The sequence below is a fragment of the Cebus imitator genome, unplaced genomic scaffold, assembly GCF_001604975.1.
Source record: "Cebus imitator isolate Cc_AM_T3 unplaced genomic scaffold, Cebus_imitator-1.0 Scaffold382, whole genome shotgun sequence".
NCBI classification, from domain to species: Eukaryota; Metazoa; Chordata; class Mammalia; order Primates; family Cebidae; genus Cebus; species Cebus imitator.
This window is the reverse complement of record NW_016107697.1, coordinates 639,786-662,627: the sequence shown is the minus strand read 5'-3', so window position 1 is coordinate 662,627 and position 22,842 is coordinate 639,786. Positions and strand designations below refer to the sequence as shown.

The 22,842-nt window shown below is 41.8% G+C and overlaps 1 protein-coding gene across 1 annotated transcript in view; it reads right to left on the bottom strand.

Annotated features, from left to right (window-relative positions):
* Positions 1 to 20,399: 20,399 nt before the first annotated feature.
* Positions 20,400 to 22,842, bottom strand: part of FAXC (failed axon connections homolog, metaxin like GST domain containing) — a 76,887-nt gene continuing 74,444 nt past the window's right edge. The window contains exon 7 of the transcript XR_005196748.1: positions 20,400 to 22,205. The gene's annotated coding sequence lies outside the window, so the exon portion shown is untranslated. The remainder of the gene's footprint in view (positions 22,206 to 22,842) is intronic.

The following is a 22,842-nucleotide window of genomic DNA, read 5'->3' as shown; positions in this document are numbered from 1 at the left end:
CAGGATGGTCTCGATCTCTTGACCTCGTGATCCACCCGCCTCGGCCTCCCACAGTGCTGGGATTACAGGCTTGAGCCACCGCGCCCGGCCTACATGTATTCATCTTAACAGGAACAGTCAGCTGCCTGCTGGAGAGAGCTGAGCAATGCTGCTAGGCAATCCCACCTGAAACAAATGTACACCTCTCTTTATTTTGGTGCCTGGACTTCACATCACCCATCCCTTTCCATCCACAAAAGCATGGCTTCCCAACTCTGGTTGCACAGAGGAATCACCTGGGGAGTTTTTTAAGTGCCAGTGCCTGGGACACCTCCCTCACCCAAACACACACACACACACATTCTGAGTTAACTGGCCTGAGAATACGGCCCTGAAACTAGGATTTTTAAAAGCTCCCTAGGTGATTCCGATGTGTACCAAAATTGGAAAGTTGCTGCATAAAATTATGAGGTCTTTGAGACAAAAGGCCTTCCCAGGAAGAAAACCAATATAATGGCACAGTAGGTCCTCGACTAGCTAAGTGACAGATTGCTTAACTTCTCACAGCCTCAGTTTCTTCATCAGCAAATCAGGAATAAAACCAACCCCATAGGGTTGTTTTGGAGATTCATGAAATGTCAACAAATGAGCTAAGAATATACATTTAACAAGTAAGTTATTAGTGCCGTTTTATGACCTTTTTGGCCCCTACCTAGTGACTTGGCACTTAATAAATATTTGTTGATTTGAATTGTGATACTAGAGAAAGACTCTTTCATGAGAGAGAAGGATCTACAGAAGAGGTCATCAAAGGATCACAGGTGAGAGCCAATCCCAATTCAGTTTAGATCTGTCTGTGCCTCACATGGTAGGAACACATCCTTCACCAACAGGGCAGCACTCAGCTCCATGGACCTTCACCCTCAAGACATCCTCTCCACGTTCAGGCTCCTGGGTAGGTAAACTGACAATTGACCAGCATCTGATAATTTGGTCAGATGCACAATCTGAGGGGTTTTTACAAACAAGGGACGCTGAAACAAGAAAAGATATATAAATTCTTGAGACTAAATGCAGGGCTCAATGTTCCTTTCCTTGGGAATAAACCCCGACCTCAAAAGCTGAACGGACAGAAAGGCACCATTCCCATATGCCTTTCCATCCTGCATGCCTGGGTCAGGAGGCCACCAGCCAAGGACTTGCCACACTCTGCAGTAAGCTGTACCAACAAGGATACGCAGGGAAATGAAACCAGGTCCCATTCCTCACATCAGCATCAAATTTTTATTTCTTGACTACACAGAAGCTCTGTGTCAGAGAAGCAAAATGACTTTTAAAAAGAAACAAAACTAGAATGGAAATCATTTGCTGCCCTCTTGTGGGTGCCTTGGTATCCTGTCCTGCTGCTTGCCAAGGGAAGTCTGGGTTATTTCCTTAGCCTTGGAAGAAATTGTGGAGGAGGAGCAGCAACAAAAGGCCTAACTTGTACCACAAGAAAATTATAAGTGCTGTGACAACGCTGAGTCTGGGCTCCTGGCTTAACCCTGGGCCATCCAGAAGTGGCGGGAGGCAGGAAAGAGCTAGTAAGATGAGGCATTCCAAGATGAAACCCCAGCGTTACATCTCCTCTCAAGAGGAGGTCGGGGGCTTAGGTCAATGATGAAATTTTGGGCTAGATCAACTGTGAAACCAAACCAGACTTCAGGGAGCAGGAGGTGAGGCTGATTCACAGTGAAGGCGGCCTGAGCTGGGTGCAGGTGCTGTGCCCCAAATTGCAGCTCAAGTCCTGTCCACAGTGGGCCAAGCTAGACTTTAGCCCATCAGGAGCTAAGCGAGTTGCTTTTGTTTTTAGGAACATTGAAAGATACTCTCTGTAGCTTGGAATAGATCCAAAGTGTGTGTTGTAGTCATAGTCCCTCTAGAGATCACCCTGTGCTAATAAAAGATTTAAGATTTCCCTGTTAGCTGCCACATCATTTGCAACTTAACTAGTGACAGAAAAAATGAACCTAAATTGATTTTTTTAATTATTACATTCTTAATATATACATGAAATTTCAGCAATCTTACAGAAATGTAACCACACATTTTAATAATCTAAGAAAAGAGAGGAGCCTTAATGAAACAGTATTTTATTTACTATTATCTTTATATTGATATATCACAATACGAAGGCTACTCATACTATTGCTGGGCTAGTGAGTGGTTTTGAAGTAGCATTTCATTTTTATCCCATAAGCATTCACAATAGAAAAGCCTGTTTTATGAGCATCCTCTATCCTAAGATAGTTGTTTTCATTCTAAGGCTGGTCCATGCAGAAGTCAAGCAATGAATTTATTTTTTCCTTACTTGATTGACTTTACTAGCATTGCACAGATACAGCTTCATATTAATGATTCCTCAAATGAAAACTCATTAAACACATACCTGACTGCATCACTCACCTACCTGGAAACTCCCAAGGCTCCCATATTCCAGAGCTGCACTGTCCGATATTGTAGCTACTAGCCATGTTTGTCTAAGTTTACATTTTAATGCACTAAAATTAAAGTTTCCTCATTGCACCAATCACTAGGCCTTTATTGTTCAGTAGCTACATGTGGCTACTATAGTAGTGTAACTGTTGAGCATTTCCAAGATTACAGAAACTGTTCTTAAACACAGGATATTGATGAAAATCCTCAGCACAACAAAGCCATTTACAGCCTGGTCCCAAACGCCTTACTCTCATCTCTGGCCTGTTCCTCCGAATATCCCCACTACATGGCTCCCAATGCCATCACTGCCACTGATCTCCCTGGGATGTCTCCCCTCTACTTCCTACCCCAGCTACCTGGGATCTGTTCACTCATCCTAGAAAGACCCCAGGTTTTTGGAGGAAATGGCACAAAACCAAAATGACCAAATTTTATAGGAATACCTATTAAAACCCAAATTAATGTTATAATCATCTACATAATCAAATAAGAGCTGGAAAGAGGCCAGGCATCATTGCTTATGCCTGTAATCCCATGGGACGCCGAGGTAGGTGAATCACCTGAGGTCAGGAGTTCAAGACCAGTCTGGCCAACACGGTGAAAACCTATCTCAACTAAAAATACCAAAAATATTAGCTAGGCATGGTGGTGGGTGCCTGTAATCCCAGATACTTCGGGAGGTTGAGGCAGGAGCATCACTTGAACCCAGGAGGTGGAGGATGCATTGAGCTGAGATCCTGCCATTCCATTCCAGCCTGGGCAACAAGAGCAAAACTCTGAGGATTTTAGCTGGGCCCAAACGCAGGATAAGCCAACACTACATGAGCACAACACAATGAGCATTATTAAGTTGACAGAACTCCCAGATCATGATAGATAATGATTCTACAGTCTGTGTCAATTAAATATTATTTGAAGTATTGTGTCTGGTTTATGGACATCCTACAAAGATGACACTGGCTAGAGATCATCCAAGTGAGGCCTCTAAAGTGATGAGAAATGTGTAAACCATGTGACATGAGGAACCATTAACACCTGGGAGGTGTTTGGCTTAGAGAAGAAAAGGCTTGAGTTTAATTATTTCTTCACATATTTAAAGAACAAGCACATAAAAGAACATCTCCAGTGTAACTCTGGAGGACAGAAGCAGGATCCTGGAAGACAATTACAGTGAGACAGAATTGTTTTTAATAATTTCACTTTTATTTTAGATTCATGGGGGAATGTGCAGCTTTGTTACCTGGATATATTGCATGATGCTGCAGTTTAGGGCACAACTGATCCTGTCACCCAGATACTGAGCATAGTACCCAATGGTTTTTTAGTCCCTGCTCCCCTCCCTTCCTTTTTACCTTCACTCTAGTTTTCCCTAGGGTCTATTGTTCTCATCTTTATGCCCATGAGTATCCATTGCTTAGCTCCCACTTATAAGTGATAACATACAGTATTTGGTTTTTTGTTTCCACATTAATTCACTTAGGATTATGGCCTCCAGCTGAAATCCATGTTATTACAAAAGATATGATTTTGTTACTTTTGATGGCTGTGTAGTATTCCATAGGGTGTATGTACCACATTTTCCTTATCCACTCCACCATTGATAGGCATCTGGTTTTAGTCTACATCTTTGCTATTGTGAACAGTGCTGCCATGAACGTATACATGCATGTGTCTTTTTGGTAGAACAATTTATTTCTTTTGAATAAATACACAGTAATGGGATTGCTGAGTGGAATGGTAGTTTTGTCTTAAGGTCTTTGAGAAATTTGCAAACTGCTTTCCATAGTGACTGAACTAATCTACATTCCCACTAACAGTGTGTAAGCATTCCCTTTTCTCCACAGGGAAGCAAAACATAACCTAAAGAATAGCTTGCTTTCACAGTTCTCCGATAATATAACAATTCACCTAACCAAGAAGTGGGTTGTACTCCCTGGAAGTATCCTCCAACAGTCTAACTATTTCAGAATAGTTAGAAAGTGTTTCTGTGTTAGATGACAGTCTCTTTCAATACTAAAACATACTGCGTTTTTGCTCACGGTCCAGAGGACGTGAACAAGTAACTTAATTTCTTTTGGGCTTTTCAGTCTTACCTGTATGAGAAGACTAATTAGATAATTCAAGGTGTCTCGCATTGCAGAATTCTGTAACTTACAACAGAGAGGGAACAAAATATCCAAGGTAGAGAAAGGGTAGACACACAGAGAGCAAGAAAGAGGAGGGAGTGGGTAAAGGAATCTGCAATTTGACAAAAAAGAAGAGGCTGATCAAAGACCAGGGTAAATAGCAGTTTTCAAGAGGGAAGAAAAAGCACAAACAGAGTCATGTAGCCAAAAAAAAAAAAAAGGAATCAAAAAGAAGAAAGAGAAAGGTCAAAAGGGAATGGTGTTCTGCCTTTCCCCAGCCCTTGCTGGATCTATTTAATAGCTCCATCCCCACCTTCTTTATTGTTCAACTATTTTGATAAATTTCAGCTGGCATTAATATAAAGCATATGGATAATACCATAGTTTTAACTCCCAATTCAATTTTATTACTAAAGGTGTCTTTTTTTCCAAACAAGAATTTATCTGAGACTCATTGCATTTTCCGTTTATATTCATCACATATTAAAGGTTTCCAGAAGCCCCTAAATTTCCCATTTATGCTGATGTTCCCATTTGGTATGCTGAAGGTACTTCATTGCCATTTGTTATGAATGAGCTGCAACAGTATTGCAATAGTGCTCAGCAAACAGCTCCTGACTTTCAGGTGTCGTTACATGCAAGTTAAACTAAATGGATGAATTTTTAGCAGGAATAATGTAGTTCATGTTGACATTATTCACAGCTTTCCCAAGAAGACAGGTATTAATCAGACAACACTCACGTAGGTCTCAGTATATAAATATTTGGGCGTCTGGCTAAACAGTGCCCTAACCTTTAAAAGGCATATAGACCTTATGCTTTAAATAGGATCATCAGTATAAAGGGCAATTTAGGACAAATAAAAGGAAGAACTTCCTTGCACAGGAGTATGGATGTATATGGAACCTATTATCTCAAGAGTTTGTACAGCATAAAAATAAAAATAAGCCCAACAAGGATTTACGTACCTCAGTAACTACAAAGTTCTATGAATTCTTCCTTCAAAATCACTCATGCATTTGCCTCTTTCCTTTTATTTCCAGCATCCTCACCTTGAACACCATATATTTACTGAATCCTCCAAGAAATGTTTTTTTAAATGCAAGAACTCAAGCGTATTTTTTGAAAATTTATAATCTCAAAAGTGGATGTAATATACAACAAGAGATGAATAGAAAATGACATAGGCACATGCTAGTTGCTAAGGGAACAGATAAACAATATTTGCTTCAGCCCTTAGAAGAAGGGACCATTTCTCAGGGCAGGAAGACTTCCCAGAGAAGGAAAAACTTGATATGGCAACACTATGAGCACAGATAAGTAGACAGGATGCAAATCCCACAAGCCAAGACACTAAAGGCAACCAAGAATATGACACAATTTGAGTAAATCAGCTGTCTGGATACAGAATGGAGTTCACATGAGGAAACTTCACAGAGGAGAGCAGGAGAATGAGATCTTTAGGAACAGGATATAAGAAGTCTTTGATAAGCAGGCTAAAGAGTTGAGACTATTCTGTAATGGTGAGGAGCCATCAAAGGTGTCTGAGCAGAAGGTTCTAAGGACCCAAGTTGAGAGCAACAATGTGGAAAGAAAGGAAGAAATTTATAAAACAGCCTGCTCTTCCCTTCTAATGCACACTGCTGCTGGATTAATTCTCCTTTATCAACTTGCTAATCTTCCATTCAAAAGGCCTCACTGCATATCACACAAAGTCCAAGCCCGTCTTCTTAGTATCCACTATGCTTTACAGTCTTGCACAGATCTATTTATAAACTCAGTTGCCACTTACTCACAACATGACCCTTTCACTGCATTCAACCAATCAGTTGACTATATCCAACATACATATAGTTTATTAACAAGGTCACCCACTGTGCCCTGCTCTGTGCTACAGATGAAAACGAAAGAATGATAAAATAGAGACTATTCTTGAATACCCAAATCAAATGGAATCTCCCACTGCTTTTTGCCTGAACATTATTCATTCATCTAGGAACATGCTTACAACTTCCCCAGGGCCATTGATGATCACACTTACCTACATTGCCCTCACTTATTCTGAAATCATCTGTACCTACAATCTTTTCCATTTATTTTATAATTTTATAATTTATAATCTATATGATTTATTCATAATTATAATTTATGATTGTATTTTATTATTTCTGATTTTAACATATCAAAAAATTATTACTTTTTAAAAACAGATTCAACACCTAAGACTGGTTTCTGTTCACATTCCCTGCAATTTGCACATGCTGTTACCAGGAGGCAATGGTGTGCTAGGGGTACAACAGCACCCAGACTTTAAAAGCATAAATTTCTATTATTTTTATGAGTTTTAGTTTGGTCCTAATGTTATAAATAAGTATAATTAAAACACACTTTTTTTGAGATGGATTCTCGGTCTGTCACCCAGGCTGAAATGCAGTGGCATGATCTCCACTCATTGCAACCTCCACCTCTCAGGTTCAAGTGATCCTCCCACCTCAGCCTCCCATGTAGCTGGGATTACAAGTATGCACCACCACACCTGGCTAATTTTTGTATTTTTAGTAGAGACAACGTTTCACCATGTTGGCCAGGCTGGTCTCAAACTCCCGACCTTGGCCTCTCAAAGTGCTGGGATAACAGTGAGCCACTGCACCTGGCAAAACACAAATTATTATCACTTCCCTGAATCATAATTTGGGAAAAATTTCTATGAACAATTTACCCTTCAGTTTTGGCCTTAGAAGTGACGCTTTAATAACAACTTCACTCAATAAATTCCACTTATTTTCATGAAGCCAAGGCTCCTACTCGTTAAACCAGGCCCTTTGACAGTCCGTTGCCCATTTGTGAGGTATCTTTTCACATATACATATTTTAGTATTCTCATATTAAAGAATAATCTTTAGTCTCTTCAAGTCCCTAACAAAGAACAGAACATAAAGTGAGCAATAAATATTTTTGATTATATGATTGATGTGTATATATGGGTGTTAGTTTCATTTCAGGTTATTGAAAGAAAAGAACATTTAGAAATATTCCTACATACTAAGGGAATATCACCAGAGTATCTCAGAATCTCACTTCAGAAACAAAACCCAGGGCTAGGTTAACCAGTTATTTGGGCCAATGAAGAGTTTTTAATTATCTTATTTTGCAATGATGAAGAAAGAGGCAGGAGCTCCTGAGAAGGAACTGAACAGGTGGGAATACTTGGCACAGAGCCCTTGTGATGAGTGTCTCCCACATCAAGCCTGAGGAGAATAGATACCAGAGTCCTGCTCATCAGTGGCTCTTAACAGGCTCATACCTATCAAGCCCACTTAGAAAGTTACTTGGTTCTCTTTCACATGTATATGCTACACTTTACAGGATATTAAACTGGAACTATGCCCTCACCTTCAACTGAGAGCCCAAGACAATAAGCACCAACTAATCCCGCTCTCCTCAGTGGAGTCTTACTTAGACTACATAAGCAGGTCTAGCAGAGGTGGGTGAAGAATCAGGGAGTCACCTCAAGCTCAGTGAATGAGGCCTGGTAGAGAGTTCAACATTTGAGTGGAGAAGTCTACATTTTAAGATAAAGAAAAGCAGAGAATGGTACCATACCATCTTGGAGACTTTGCCTAAGACAGCTCTTAGAAGAGTGGTAGAATTCTAACCAAAGGGCAATAGCGGAGTCCTAAAGGGTCAGCCAGAGAAGACGCATTTGCCTGTGTCGTTGCCGCTGCCAGGTCATAGACTCCCAGTACTAGAAAGTCTCTAAAGGGCCAATGAATGCACCCACAAGAGAGCCATCTTTAAGCATCTGCAAATATCTACAACCATGTTGGTGGCAGGAGAGTTAAACATGCCTCCTTTTCAGTCCCAAACTCGATTCCCAGCTTCAGACAGAGGCCCTAGAAAGAAAAACCAGGTCTGAGGGTTCCTAAGCCAGGCAACAGGCACAAGATAAATGGGCATGACCAATACCTGCTGATTAAACCCTTCACCCCACAGAGGGAAGCCATGCTTTATAGCATAAACAGGCCCAGGAAACTCAACGTCTGCCAACCAGCAGGGAGAGATGGAGGCCTATGTGAGGGCGGTTAATGCCTATTCTCCGGATTTTCCCTGCTTCATGGGTACACATCGCTGTGGTACCTATGGCTGGCTCAGGGATAAGGGGTGGAGAGTGAAGGGAGTATGCTTGCTTTCCCTCTCCATTACACCCTGAGTTTTCACTGAAAGAAGGAAGGGAATGAGGGATGCCTCTATTCCCTGTCTTTCAGAATGGGCAACCAGTTCTCTTTACCACCCCCAGCTTATACTCCTCTGCAGTGTATCCTGAACCATTGGGACTGCTTTGATCCTCAGAATCTGAAGGAAAAATGCCTCATAGCCTTCTGCATAAAGGTTCAGCCAAATTATGATTTACAAGGAGGACTGAGTTGGCCTCAGGAAGGAACCATTCATTTTGACACCATCTGGCAACTGGAACTTTTCTATAGATGTGAAGACAGATGGTCTGAGGCCCCATATGTGCAGGCTTTCTATAATTTGCAAGGCAATCCAGACCTTTACCGACAGTGTAGGATTGATCCAGCCCTCCTGTTTGCCGTCTCAGGGAAGGCTGCAAGGGGCAACCCCAGGGAAGTAAAGATACAAGTCCCAGAGGCACCCCTAACAGAGGAGCCAGCTCCCTCCAGCCCTACCCCTCCATGTTCATCCCTACCTCCCTATTCAGCTTCGGCTTCTCACTTGCCCCTCCTAAAAATCCTTGCCCTAAACAAGCCCCAGTCTCTCTCTTGCTCCCCGCCTGCCGCCCCCTTTAACAGATGCACAGTGGATTTGGGCCCAGTAGGGTTCAGGACCCCTTCTCCCTACAGGACTTAGAGCAAATTAAGGGAGATCTTGGCAAGTTTTCAAATGACCCTGATAGACATATAGAGGCTTTCCAGGATTTCACTCAAATATTTGAACTCTCCTGGAAAGATGTTAATTTTACTTTTGAATCAGACCCTGACAGACTTCTCCACAAGCAGCAGAGAGATCTGGGGATGAGCTTTGTAGTACACACAGCCTCAGGGAAGGGGGCAACATTACCCAGCTGGAAGAGAAGCAGTACCAATGGATAACCCTAAATGGGATCCTAGTGATGAGGTAGAAAAGGAGACACTTTCAGGTGTGCGTAATGGAAGGCTTACGTAGGACTGGGACCAAGCCTCTCAATTACATTAAGTTGTCCATGATAGACCAGGGATTTCAAGAAAATTCCACTGCCTTTCAGGGCAGGCCTTGGTAAAGCACACCTATCTCCTCTCTATCTCCTGATTCAGTTGAGGGACAGCTAATCATAAAGGGCAACTTTATTACTCAGGCAGCTCCTGACATCAGGAGGAAATTGCAGAAATGAGCCCTGGGACCATAAAGTACATTAGAGGACCTCCTGAAAGTGGCCACCTCGGTCTTTTCTAATAGAGACAGGGAGGCCCGGGAAAGAGAGAGGGGAGACACAGGTATTCCCAGGGTGCACCCGTTAACCGCTAAAGATATGGCAAGAACAGTTTCCTGTGTTCTAAAACTTTATCTGCTCCCATACAAGGTTTAATTTCTTTCACCCGAGTGAAAGAGTTCAGGGTACACTGTTGTTATTAGTACATTTTACTTCTTGTCTCTGTAATCTTTGGCACTAAATCCTTTCTTTGAATAATTGACATGTTAACACATGCATACTTAACCTTATAAAACTTGGTTTTTTTTTTCTCACACCTAGAAACCATTAAACTCCAAATGGTCAGGCGGCCAGAGCCTCGGACGTTGGCTTACCTTTGCTAAGAACACTTCTGGGAGGAGTCTGACTGCTGTTTTCCTCCAAAACAATGACCCCTGACAGCAGGAAGCAGCTAAAACTGGTCATTGTCCATATTCTAACAGTAGCTAGATGTACCTCTTCAAAGACAGGAAATGATACAGAAGTCCTGGGAAGGGAAGAGCATGGTCCCTTTAAACGATACGGAAGTGGGGAAGGGAAGTGTTGGGTAGGGGAAGGGCGTGGTCCCTGGCTCCACCCTCAAGGCCCTAGGTGAGGTCAAGCACCCCTGCCTTTGTGCCCAAATGTTGCATTTCCCAAGACCACCCTGGCCTGCCACGCCCCCATCCTGTGCCCGTAAAGACCGGAGACCCAGAGATGGAAGCAGCTGGACCTCCGGAGGAGTACATCAGTGGAGGAACACACAGGCGGCTGGGCGTGGCGAAGAACGCAGCAGCAGGCCGCAGGCCGCTCACCAGCAGAACACCGCGGAGCTTGGCTAGGGCAGTTGGAGGAGAGGCCCGCAGCCAGGTGGCCCAAGTCCACCGGAAAACCATCTCCCTTCTGGCTCCCCCTGTCTGCTGAGAGTTACTTCCATTCAATAAAACCTTGCATTCGTTCTCCAAGACCACGTGTGATCCAACTCTTCCGGTACACCAAGGCAAGAAACCCCAGGATACAGAAAACCCTCTGTCCTTGTGAGAAGGTAGAGGGTGTAATTGAGCTGACTAATGCAACCTGCCTGTAGATGGCAAACTGAAAGAGTGCGCACCTGGTAGCACGTGCCCTCTGGGGCTTTAGCTGTGAACATTCACCTCTAGACACTGCTGTGGGGTTGGAACCTCACAGCCCGCCCCTCTGTATGCTTCCCCTAGAGGTTTGAGCAGAGGGAATACTGAAGAAGCGAGCCACACCCCCATCACGTGCCCTGCAAGGGGGACAAGAGAAGCTTTCCCATTTCACTGCCTCTCTCTGTTTTTGTGTGCAGAGATCAGACTAAATGCACACATGCTAGCACTTAAGCAAAGAAGGCACTGTGCACTAGCCTCACTGTGCTTCATACAGGATGCAAAAACTGACGGCTAAAAGAAATAAACTTCCAAAATCCCAAAAGAAAGCCATTCACAAAATGTTAATATATGTAGTCTCGTTAATAAGTTAAATACCCAGTAATACATGGAAACAACATAACACAAAGAAATAGGGACATTTCTACCTAACACTAGAGGCTTCAACAAAAGAATTTATTGGGCAGCGAAAGAGTGCAGGGGTGGAGAAAAACAAGAGTGTCAACCATGGGCAGAATTTTGGATTCAAATCCATGGTATGTGTGTGTCAAGGAAACGAGCTATTTGAATTATGGGGCTATAATTCCATCGAGGGATGCTGAGGACTGCATAAACCACTTGAGCCTTCAGAAGTTACTACCCCATAATTCAGTCACCTGTGATTTGATCTATGAGTAATTTATTGGCTGCCTTTGCACAGTATGTTGTGTCAAACCTGAAACGGTATTGCTTTGGAATCTGATTTGTCCTTTACCTGAGAATCTGTCCATTTCTGTAACAAATCTTTATTGAGCATTTACTACATGTACCGAGGTATGAGGGGAAGTGGCTTGTGCAGTTGCCTTTGGACCTCCAGCTGCTGCAGGATGTAGTCCCATAAAGCTGTTGACACCAGAAAATAGACATCCTATAGCCAGATAGAGAGCCCTGCCTGCAGAGTAAATACCCATCAACAAAAAAAATTAAATAAATGTTCAATGAGGACACAACCACAAACGTTTTGGGGTGGGGGTTCTCAGGGTACTCTATCCTTAAACCTCTGTCTAAGCAGTTTCCCAGGACTCCACCCATAGGGAAAAGCTGCTGCACAGTGACTTCGGGATGCTGCTATCAAGGAAAAAAGGGGTAACTTAGTTGATACTCAGACATAAGCTGCATATACCCAGTCAGCCCACACCACCTGCCTCCAAGCAGCTAGCATAATGCTGCTGAGCAAAACCCTGTCCCTCCCTTTCACAGATGCACTCCATGTCTTTTTTGACCTTTTCAAGACACCTCTTTGCCTCTTTTATCCCTTCCATGCTAATGTTATTTACCTGTATAACATGCTGATGGTGGAGAGAGAGTCCTTGACAGTGTGAGTCGTCTCAGGAGGATGAGGATAAACAGAATCTTGCACTGAGAATTCAGGTTGTGTGGTCTGTGGACAACTATTTCTTAGACTTCCAGCTTTCTGAAAGTCTTTTTAACCAGTAAAAGATATGTTTCTTCCTTTCTATGCTAATGAGAGGGCACAACTAAGGTGTTATGATTTAGAAAAATAAGTTAATCTTCAGTACTAGAACAATAGCAAGAGGCACAGAGGCTGGAAGGTCACTTCCAAGAGGCCTCCCTGTGTTTCTGGAAGGCCTGAGGTGGAAAGACTGTTTTTTTTTTTTTTTTTTTTGAGACGGAGTTTCGCTCTTGTTACCCAGGCTGGAGTGCAATGGCACGATCTCGGCTCACCGCAACCTCCGCCTCCTGAGTTCAGGCAATTCTCCTGCCTCAGCCTCCTGAGTAGCTGGGATTACAGACACGCGCCACCATGCCCAGCTAATTTTTTTTTTTTTTTTTTTGTTTTAGTAGAGACGGAGTTTCACCATGTTGACCAGGATAGTCTCGATCTCTTGACCTTGTGATCCACCCGCCTCAGCCTCCCAAAGTGCTGGGATTACAGGCTTGAACCACCGCGCCCGGCAAGACTGTCTTTACCATAGAGTCCAAATTATCTTCTTATCAGCATCTATTTGGGGAGGTTTTCCTGGAGACAGAGTCTTGCTCTGTTGCTACGCTGGAGTACAGCGGTGTGATCACAGCTTACTGCAGCCTCCATCTCCCAGGCTCAAGTGATCCTCCCACCTCAGTCTCCAAAGTAGCTGGGACTATAAGCCTGAGCCACCACAGCTGGCTAGATTTTTGTAGACACAAGGTCTCCCTATGTTGTCCAGGCTGGTGTCAAACTTTTGGACTCAAGCGATTCTCCCCCCTCAGCCTCCCAAACTGCTGGGATTATAGGCATGAGCCACCAGGCCCAGCCAGCATCTACCTTTCTTCAGAGTTTTGTGTGATCATTCCCTACCTTCCATTGAAGACAGGATCAATGCCTGATTTATCTTTATATCCACCACTATTTTAGTCAGAACTAATAAGAGAGAGAGAGAGAGATTTATTCTGAAGAATCGGCTCCTACAATTTTGGGGGCTAAGTCTCTCGCCTTCTGCAGGCTGGAAACACAGGAGAACCAGGGGAGCTAATGATGTAAGTGCCAGCCCACGGTCAGGAGACGGTGAGATGATATGTCCCACCTCAAGCAGTGAGACAGGACAAAACAGAGTGAATTCCTCCTTTCTCCACTTTTCATTCTACTCAGTGCTCAGAAGATTCGGTGATGCCCAACCACATTAGGGAGGGAAACCTACTTTACTGAGTTTACCAATTCAGAAGTCGGTTTCATGTGGAAATATCTTCACAGGTGCACCAAAAACAATGTTTAACATCGGCACTGTATGGCCCACTCAAGTTTTCACATAAAATTAACCATAAGTATAGTCAGCAATAATATGTAGTTTCAAATAGCTAGAAGAAAAAAATAATAAATGTTTGAGATGATGAATATGCTAATTACCCTAAGCTGATCACTATGTGTACATATCACAATATCACTATCTATTCCATAAATACGTGCAATTATCATCAAAACTGTTTTGAAATTTCAAAACGTTAAAAAATTTAAATAACAAATAAAAATAAAATTAACCATTATAAAACTAAAGTGATGGTTAATAAAATTAACTGTCCTTAATCCACTATATCAAAAAAAGAAAGAGAACCTTTTAGTGATCCTCTCACCTTGGTGAAACTATAGTGAAATGAAGGTGCTCAGTAGAGAACACAGAAAAAATTAACCACAATCAACTATGTGTTACGTATGTAAAGGAAAGAGACAAAGATGTCTGTCTCAGTCTGTTCAGGCTGCTGTTACAAAATACCACAGACTAGATAATTTATTATAGAATAGAAATTGCTGATATCTTAGGCTTAGACTTCCCAGCTTCCAGAACTGTGAGAAACTGTCTGGTGAAGGCTGACTCTGCTGTGAAAATGACACCCTTCCATAGCAAATGGGCACAAGAGGGATTTTGGATCTCACTAGACCATCTTTTATATGACATTCACGAGTGTGCTGCCTTCCTAAAAGTTCCACCTCAATACTATTGCATTGGAGATTAGTTTTCAACATATGAATTTTGGAGGAACACATACAGACAAACCACAGCAATGTCAATTTTTTTTTTTTTTAAACAGTATCCTTCCCTTGGTGGTGGATTGCCATGTGAAACAAAGTGACCAAAACCCTTGCATAGTTTGGTAGCTCTGCAGTTTGGTGTGTGAGTGTAGAAAGGGCAATAGTAGATACTGTGACCAGTAAAAGAGACAGGTTCCAGGAAATGAAGATTATTGTATATCTGAACTTTATCTTGAAACCTACAGAAGCAGTATGAACAGGTTTTGCTTTTTGAATAGCTTGGCAGCAAGGTAGATAACGGGAGAGAACCCAGATAAGAAACAGCAGCTCCTGGCCAGGCGGAGTGGCTCATGCCTATAATCCCAGCACTTTGGGAGGCCAAGGCAGGCGGATCACTTTAGATCAGGAGTTGAAGACCAGCCTGATTAACATGGTGAAACCCCATCTATACCAAAAACACAAAAAATTAGCAGAGAGTGGTAGTACATGCCTGTAATCCCAGCTACTTGGGAGGCTGAGGCATGAGAATTGCTTGAACCTGGGAGGCAAAAGTTGTAGTAAGCTAAGACCACGCCACTGCACTCCAGCCTGGGATGACAGATCAAGACTCTGTCTCAAAAAAAAAAAATGAAAAGAAATAGCAGCTCCAAAAATTCAGGTTGAGCTGAGGAGGAGAGGAATTAAAACTGTCTTCAAAAAAGAGCAAGATCATGTCCTTTGCAGCAACATGGATGGAAGATAGCCATTATCCTAAGTGAACTAACACAGAAACAGAAAACAAAATACTGCATGTTCTCACTTATAAGTGGACGCAAAGCACTGAGTATTTACGGACACAAAGAAGGAAACAACAGACACCACGGTTTACTTGAGGGTGGAGGTTTTGAGGGTGAGGATCGAAAAACAACCTATCAAGTACCATACTTATTACCTGGGTGATGACACAATCTGTACACAAAACCCCTGTGACATATAATTTACCTATATAACAAACCTGCACATGTACCCTGATTCTAAAATAAAATAAAATTAAATTAAATTAAAAAACTATTTTCAAAAAGCAGAATCTACAGGATTAGGTAACTCGAAATTTTCAAGGGGAAGGTAGGAGCCCTTTAGATGACTCCAAGAGTTTTGCTCAGACATTGGGTGGATTAGAAACATCAGGAAACAACAGACTAGGGGAAAGTGATTATAAGTTCACTTCTGGGGCTGGGCGCGGTGGCTCACGCCTGTAATCCCAGCACTTTGGGAGGCCGAGGCGGGTGGATCACAAGGTCAAGAGATGGAGACCATCCTGGTCAACATGGTGAAACCCCGTCTCTACTAAAAATACAAAAAATTAGCTGGGCATGGTGGCACGTGCCTGTAATCCCAGCTACTCAGGAGGCTGAGGCAGGAGAATTGCCTGAATCCAGGAGACGGAGGTTGCGGTGAGCCGAGATCGCGCCATTGCACTCCAGCCTGGGTAACAAGAGCGAAACTCCGTCTCAAAAAAAATAAATAAATAAAATAAGTTCACTTCTGAATATGTTGGGACATGAGAGGCAGTGTCCATAGATGTGTTTATATGTGGGTCTGGAGATGGGAAGCTGGGAGATGTAGAAGTGTGTATCATCTGCTTGCAGATGGTGGAAAGCAATATGTAAGGTGAGCTCCTCAAGGCAGTGGCAGTTGAAGCCCTAAGAATCCTGTCATTTAAGGGTGTTTTCTCCTTTATTTTTTCAGTAATATCCCCAGGGCCCCTGTCTAAGAACTCAGGGTGGGTGAATTGTGTGGAACCAATGGTTATAACCATCAGAATTAAGGTGAACTGGCTGGGCACAGTGGCTCACACCTGTAATCCCAGCACTTTGGGAGGCCGAGGCAGGCGGATCTCCTAAAGTCAAGAGTTTGAGACCAGCCTGGTCAACATGGCAAAACCCCGTCTCTACTAAAAATACAAAAATTAGCTGGGCATGGTGGCACACACCTGTAATTCCAGCTACTTGGGAGGCTGAGACAGGAGAATTGCTTGAACCGAGGAGGTGGAAGTTGCTGTGAGCCAAGATAGGGCCATTGCACTCCAGCTTAGGTGACAGAGTGAGACTCCATCTCAAAATAATAATAATAATAATAATAATAATAATAAAAGTGAACTGACCACATATAATTCACAAATCAGACAGGCCCCCTAACAGAGAATCAAGGAGTGTCTGAACATAGATCAAGGGCATGATGATACAGATCTGGATGTGTTCTGTAAGAAGGCAAACCCTGCATTACTAAGTGAGGGTGATTTAACAGAAGTTGATGAAGTTAAATCACTCCTAGTTCAACACAAGCAACTCCCAGTCTTTACAGCCTTCTACCCAGGAGGCTGTGTGATCTGATAGCAGAAGAGACAGAGTGGTGTCGAGCTAGTGTGAAAGCTACATTAATAAACCTAGACTCATTGCTTTCAAACCCTGGCCCTGCTGTTCACTTGGCATGAGAGCTCCAGCGAGTTATGTAACCTAACTTTGCCTCAGTTTTCTAATCAGCAGAGATGACAGTGATGGTGATGGTGATGGTGATGGTGATGGTGATGGTGATGGTGATGGTGATGGTGATGGTGGTGGTTGTGGTGGTGGTGCTGGCGATGGTGACATTGGTAATGGTGGTGGTGGTGATGATGATGGAGTCACATGATGGTGATCATGGTGACAATGACAATGGTGAAAATGGTAGCACCTATTTTATTGTTCTGAGAATTCAATGAGTTAATATATGTAAGTTGCAAAGAACACAGTGTTTGGCACATGGTAAGTGATAGGTAAATGTCAGCTATTTTTAGTTGGTCAATAAACTGTTTTCATTGATATGAGAATCAGCAAAGCATGAGGTAGGAAGGAAGGGGAGGATGGAAGGAGGTCTGAGCTAGAAGGTCTCTTGAAGATCACCCTGCAGGCCCCCTAATTTTATATAAGAAGGTAATAGTGACGTGCTCCAGGAGTTACTGACAATATCTTAAAGACAATTAAACATAATACAAATATAAGGTGCTAGTAATTTTTATTCTGTCTCTCGTTCTTCAGCTTATTTGCTTCAACTGGCTCTTCAGAGGCTTCACATTATCCCATCACAAGTTCCAGTCCTGTATTTGCTACTGGATCCTCAAATTCAGCGTGACTAAAACCAGACTCCACTTGCCCTGCAAACCCATTCCCCTTCCTCCACATTTCCCCTATCTGACAGCAGCATCACTACATTCCCCCATCTCAAGGGGTAGGAGCCTCAGCATTACCTTCACGTTCATCATCTCTCTCCACCTGCTGCTCCTCACATCCCAGGAGCCTCAGCGTTTCCTTGCGCACGCAGCTGCTCACTCCCACTCCCGGTCTCCACCACCCACTCCCCTTTGCACGCGTCTAGCTTCACTCTGAGCCCTGGGAATCAGCAGGTCTCATTGCTCTACCATGGCCTCTTCTCTGACTGTATCCAGGCTGTCCTCAGATGAACCTTATTTAAATATTCTTTCATTGTGTTAGTCTCCTGCTCAAACACCCTCCTTACTCCCAAAGAGAAGACTTGCGTAGAGTCTGACCCTGTGTACTTCCTCCTCAATTACCCCAGTTCCCAAGCTGTGCCACCAGTGAATCTGGACTATTTGACTTTTGACTGTTTGACAGTCATATAGGATTTCCGCCATCTTCCATTAAATCCCCCAGCTAAAGTTGGGAGGAGGCCTGTGATGGTGGAGAAGGAGGCAGCCAGGCCCCCATACAATCAATGCCTGTAAATAGGTAGAGTGGAGAAGGGGCCTGGGCCTGCATCTCCCTCACACAGACCCTCCCTCAACCCTTGCCCTTCCCGGGCTGCCTTTCATGTTTGTTTTAATCCAGGTTTACCTTGATACGATGTTGAGCCTGGGTTACCCAGTGTTTGCCCAGGCCGAACACACGCTGCAGTAGGTGGTTGTAACCCTCCAATCCTAACAGGCCCTGCACTGGAGACGACCCCCTAAGTCTTCATAACAAGAACACTGGCACTAAAATAGATGTCTTAGGCACACAGGGCAGCAACACATTAACTCCATAAGGAAGGAAGCTGGTTCTCTTTCCTTTTTATTCTTTTGAAAATCCGCTTTTATCCAAAGGATAAGCTACTCTGACCTTGATAGTTTTTAGAAGAAAGTCTGTTGCTAATGGGAACCAGCCCAGCTGTGAAGGATCTAATGAGTGCCTGCCGGTGACGTCATCTAGAAACAAATCAGGCAGCATCTGGGAGGGCAGGGAGACCAGCTGTTCCTCCTCTCCTCTAAAAGGAAAGAAGAACTGAAATATGAAAAATTGAGTCAAGAAACAGTACAAATGGCAGCAAAACATGTATTTTAACGCTTCTGAGAGACCAGCACACTGGAAAAACAAATGACCCCCTTCCCTCTGAGGAGTCCTGAAAGCCAGGGCAGCAAAGCTTCCCTAACAGGACAGACGGGAAGGCCAGGAACTCATACAAGTTCTACAAGGGTCTAGAGCCAACTGACATTGAAGTAGATGAAGATCTATTTCAAAGCATTTCTGAGGACTGTCTATGTTAATAAACAGGGCTAAATAGTTAGAAATTAAAAGTCAAGAGAAATGGAGTCTAAAAAGATAAAAACCAAACTACAGGTTGAACATCCCAAATCCAAAAATCCAGAATCTGAAATGCTCCAAAATCCAGAATTTTTTGAGCACCAACATTACACTCAAATGAAACGGACATTGGATCATTTCAGATTTCCAATTTTGATTTCGGGATACTCAACTGGTATGATGCAAATATTTCAAAATCTGAGAAAAACCCAAATCCAAAACACTTCTGGTCCCAAGCACTCAGATAAGAGATACTCAATCTGTATTACCACTGAAATGTGGGATTAGGGGGTTCTCTCATTTGCTACTTAACAGATATTCTCATGTTGAGAAGGGAGGGTTAGAATTTTGAGTGTTACCTGATTGTAATTTGCTTTAAATGGTAAAAAGCTAATATTTGAGTAACAGTATTATTTGACCAAACAGTTGGTCAAATTCTAAGATAGAATTTGAAACATCTGCATGTCTCTGTAGATCCTGACATGCCTATAGACCTAGCTATCCTTTAAGGTTCATTACCATATACATGTGTGAATCACTACGTAGTAAGATTTGAATTTCCAAAATCTTGCTGTGAATCTCTGACCCCAATGACTTGAGCATAGCATGGCCATATTACTGTATGCCATTTTATCACCCAAAACCTCTTTCTTCATCTGTAAACCTCTTCACCATAATTACTTTATTGAAGAGGCATGAAAACTAATTGAGACGGTATTTATGCAAGGAGAAATTGGTCTATTATAAGGCCTAGCCATAGTAAAGGTCTTAACATGTGCTCCAGCTCTCCCTCTCCTTTTCTTCTCTCTACCAGTGGTTCTCACACTTCGTAACACTCTGAGGCACACTGGGCATGAAATAAAAGCAGGAGAGGATGGGACAGCATATTCCAGAGATCTGTTTTTCTTCTTAAAAGCCACTCATTTGAAATTCTATCAGAAAGTTATATGCCTAAAAAATTCATTACCTCTGTTTTAATTATACAAGAGCCTTACAACTAAAATATTCTCCCATTCATCTAAGAGGCCACCACTTAACAGTATATTAGATGCAAACATTTCAGATTTTCCCCATAAGCCTGAAGTTTAAACATTCAAATTTGCAAAAGAGAAGTAAGTTGGAAAAAAGACATTCACAGAAAACTATTTCATTTCCATTAGTTATCATTTACACATCAAATACATAAAGCATTAAGACCAAATATACAGATTTTCCACATTTATATACAGTAATCAACATAGTGCACAATTCAAATCTATCTTACAATCAAGTGTACAAGTTTTAAATATGGCTTCATAAACTACTAATAAGTCTGCTAAAGTAACTCATAGGTCCAGAAATAAACACTGAAATGCCACCTTCATACTGGGGTCATCATTCAGCAAGATGCTAATCATTGTGTTTGCAAAACAGATGGTGCAGGTGTTTCCAGGTGGTGTCCACCCGTCAGCCCCCAAGCAGCTGAAATGTGAGTTCAAATTATGCCAACATTGGCCCTTCCTATCTCAGATATCTGAAAATAAGTCTGTACATCTTCCACATTTGAAGACACAAGATTATAAACAAATAGAAAAAAAGACATGTAATCAGTGAGATGATGAATTGAATTACCAGGCATTATCAAAACATGTTTTTCAGATTGATGCTGAAATTCTCAGACAACACATCCCGTATTTGCATTATTTGGGTACCACCCCACCCCTACTTTCTTTCCTTGTTTTGCTTAAGTCAGTGTGTTGTTAAATCTTTCCGGAATTTTCAAGACATTCTAGATCAAGTGGTCCCAAAAGCAGAATTAAAAAGAGCAATCTTAAAGTTGACACTGAATTGTTCATCTTTCTCTTCCCCAACCAAAAATGCCTATTTTAGGTAAAAATAATTACATACCTTGACTTAAAATCATGTGTCCAAGCCTATTTTATATGTGCTTTGCCACAAATAGTATATACACATTTTCTAATCAATTACAGCCATCTGGGTGCTAACCCCTAAAGACCCCTTGTCCCATTCTCTAAAATCCATTGTGGACCAGAAAATATACTTTTAAAATTTCTATGTTTGCTATGGTTTTTAATGTTTACATCAGTACAACAGTATATACATATACAGCAGTGTATACATATATACATATATATATATATATATATCATAAATAAATACATGGAGGGGCATGCTCAGAAAGTTTTACTGATGGGTGAATAAGCAGAAAGGTTTGGAGACCACTGCCTAAATAGGGATGATCTGGGCTGTCTCCAAACATTTAAAGGGCTTCTCTAAAACAAAATGTAAATTACTGTGTACATTTTATATTTATAAAACAGAAGATAATATGCCACACTTTTGAGAGACCAGAAGGAAATTCTAAAATTAAAAGAGTAAACGTATCAGGGCCAGACCCCCTAAGCTGCTATCTAAAGTCTCAGGCCTGGCTTCAGAAGGGGAATGGGGGACACAAGCATAGAAATTAAGAAAGACAAATGTTACTTCAACATTTCCTGGACTGGCCACTTGTATATTCACAGACAATCCTTCCCTACATAGATTGCATTTGTTTTTCATTTATAAACCTGTGCTTATTATTTTAGCAAGATGCCACCACCTAGAAAACTTTCAATTGCCTGATACATCTCTACCACAACCATACCACATAGTTGCCTGAAACTCTGACATTTATTACTGTTTCTTCTCTCCTCCTACTCAGTTAAATTCTAATACCCCAAATGGAGGACTCAGACCCTCATTTTTCCAACCATCACCATGGAGAAACCATCACCCTTATCAGCATTTGAGCTGTCAAACATCGGCATGATGTAGATCACTGGGAAAAAACATGTGTTTACAATAAGCATGTTCTGATCCCACGAGGCTTATTACTGGCAATAAAATCATTTTGACAGCAATAACACAAACATGTCACCTCTACTGAAGCAGAAGTCTTTAGCCTTATTTCTGCAAAAAACAAATTCCCAGATATAATTTTTAAAGGTAAAAATGCAATCATTTGGACACGGTTTATATTTTAATAAGTCAAATATAATCTCTTATAGAAGAGAAGCAAATATTAAAGATTCTGAAGTATGAAAGAGGAAAGTCATCAACTGTTTTTTAAAGAGGAAGAAGATAGTAAACATTCAAATCATTCCTCTTTTTTAGCCCTCACTGAACAATTATATTCCCTCTGCTGTCTGTTTAGCCACCATTAAATAACATGGTAATTCAGAAGTTGGATCTTATTTTTTTAGAATTCATGGGGTAATTAAAAACAAAAAGGTACAAAAAAAGGAAAAATGCTTAAGCATTATTAATAAATAAAAGTTACTCTATTCCAGAGCCACAAATAAAAACAAAAATAAATGCATGCCAGTCGGGGGGAGGGGGGGAGGTGAATTAGTCACATTTAGTAACATAACTTATAAAGTTAATTGATTATGATACATATATATATTGCTTTACAGTTAGTGGATTGTTTCAAAAATGCATGATGGCCATTAAGTTCATTGCTAAAATTAGTTGTGTACAGAAAACCAAAGTACTGTATCCATCTTTTACTTCAGATGACTTGTTTTCCCACTGAAATGGTCAGTTT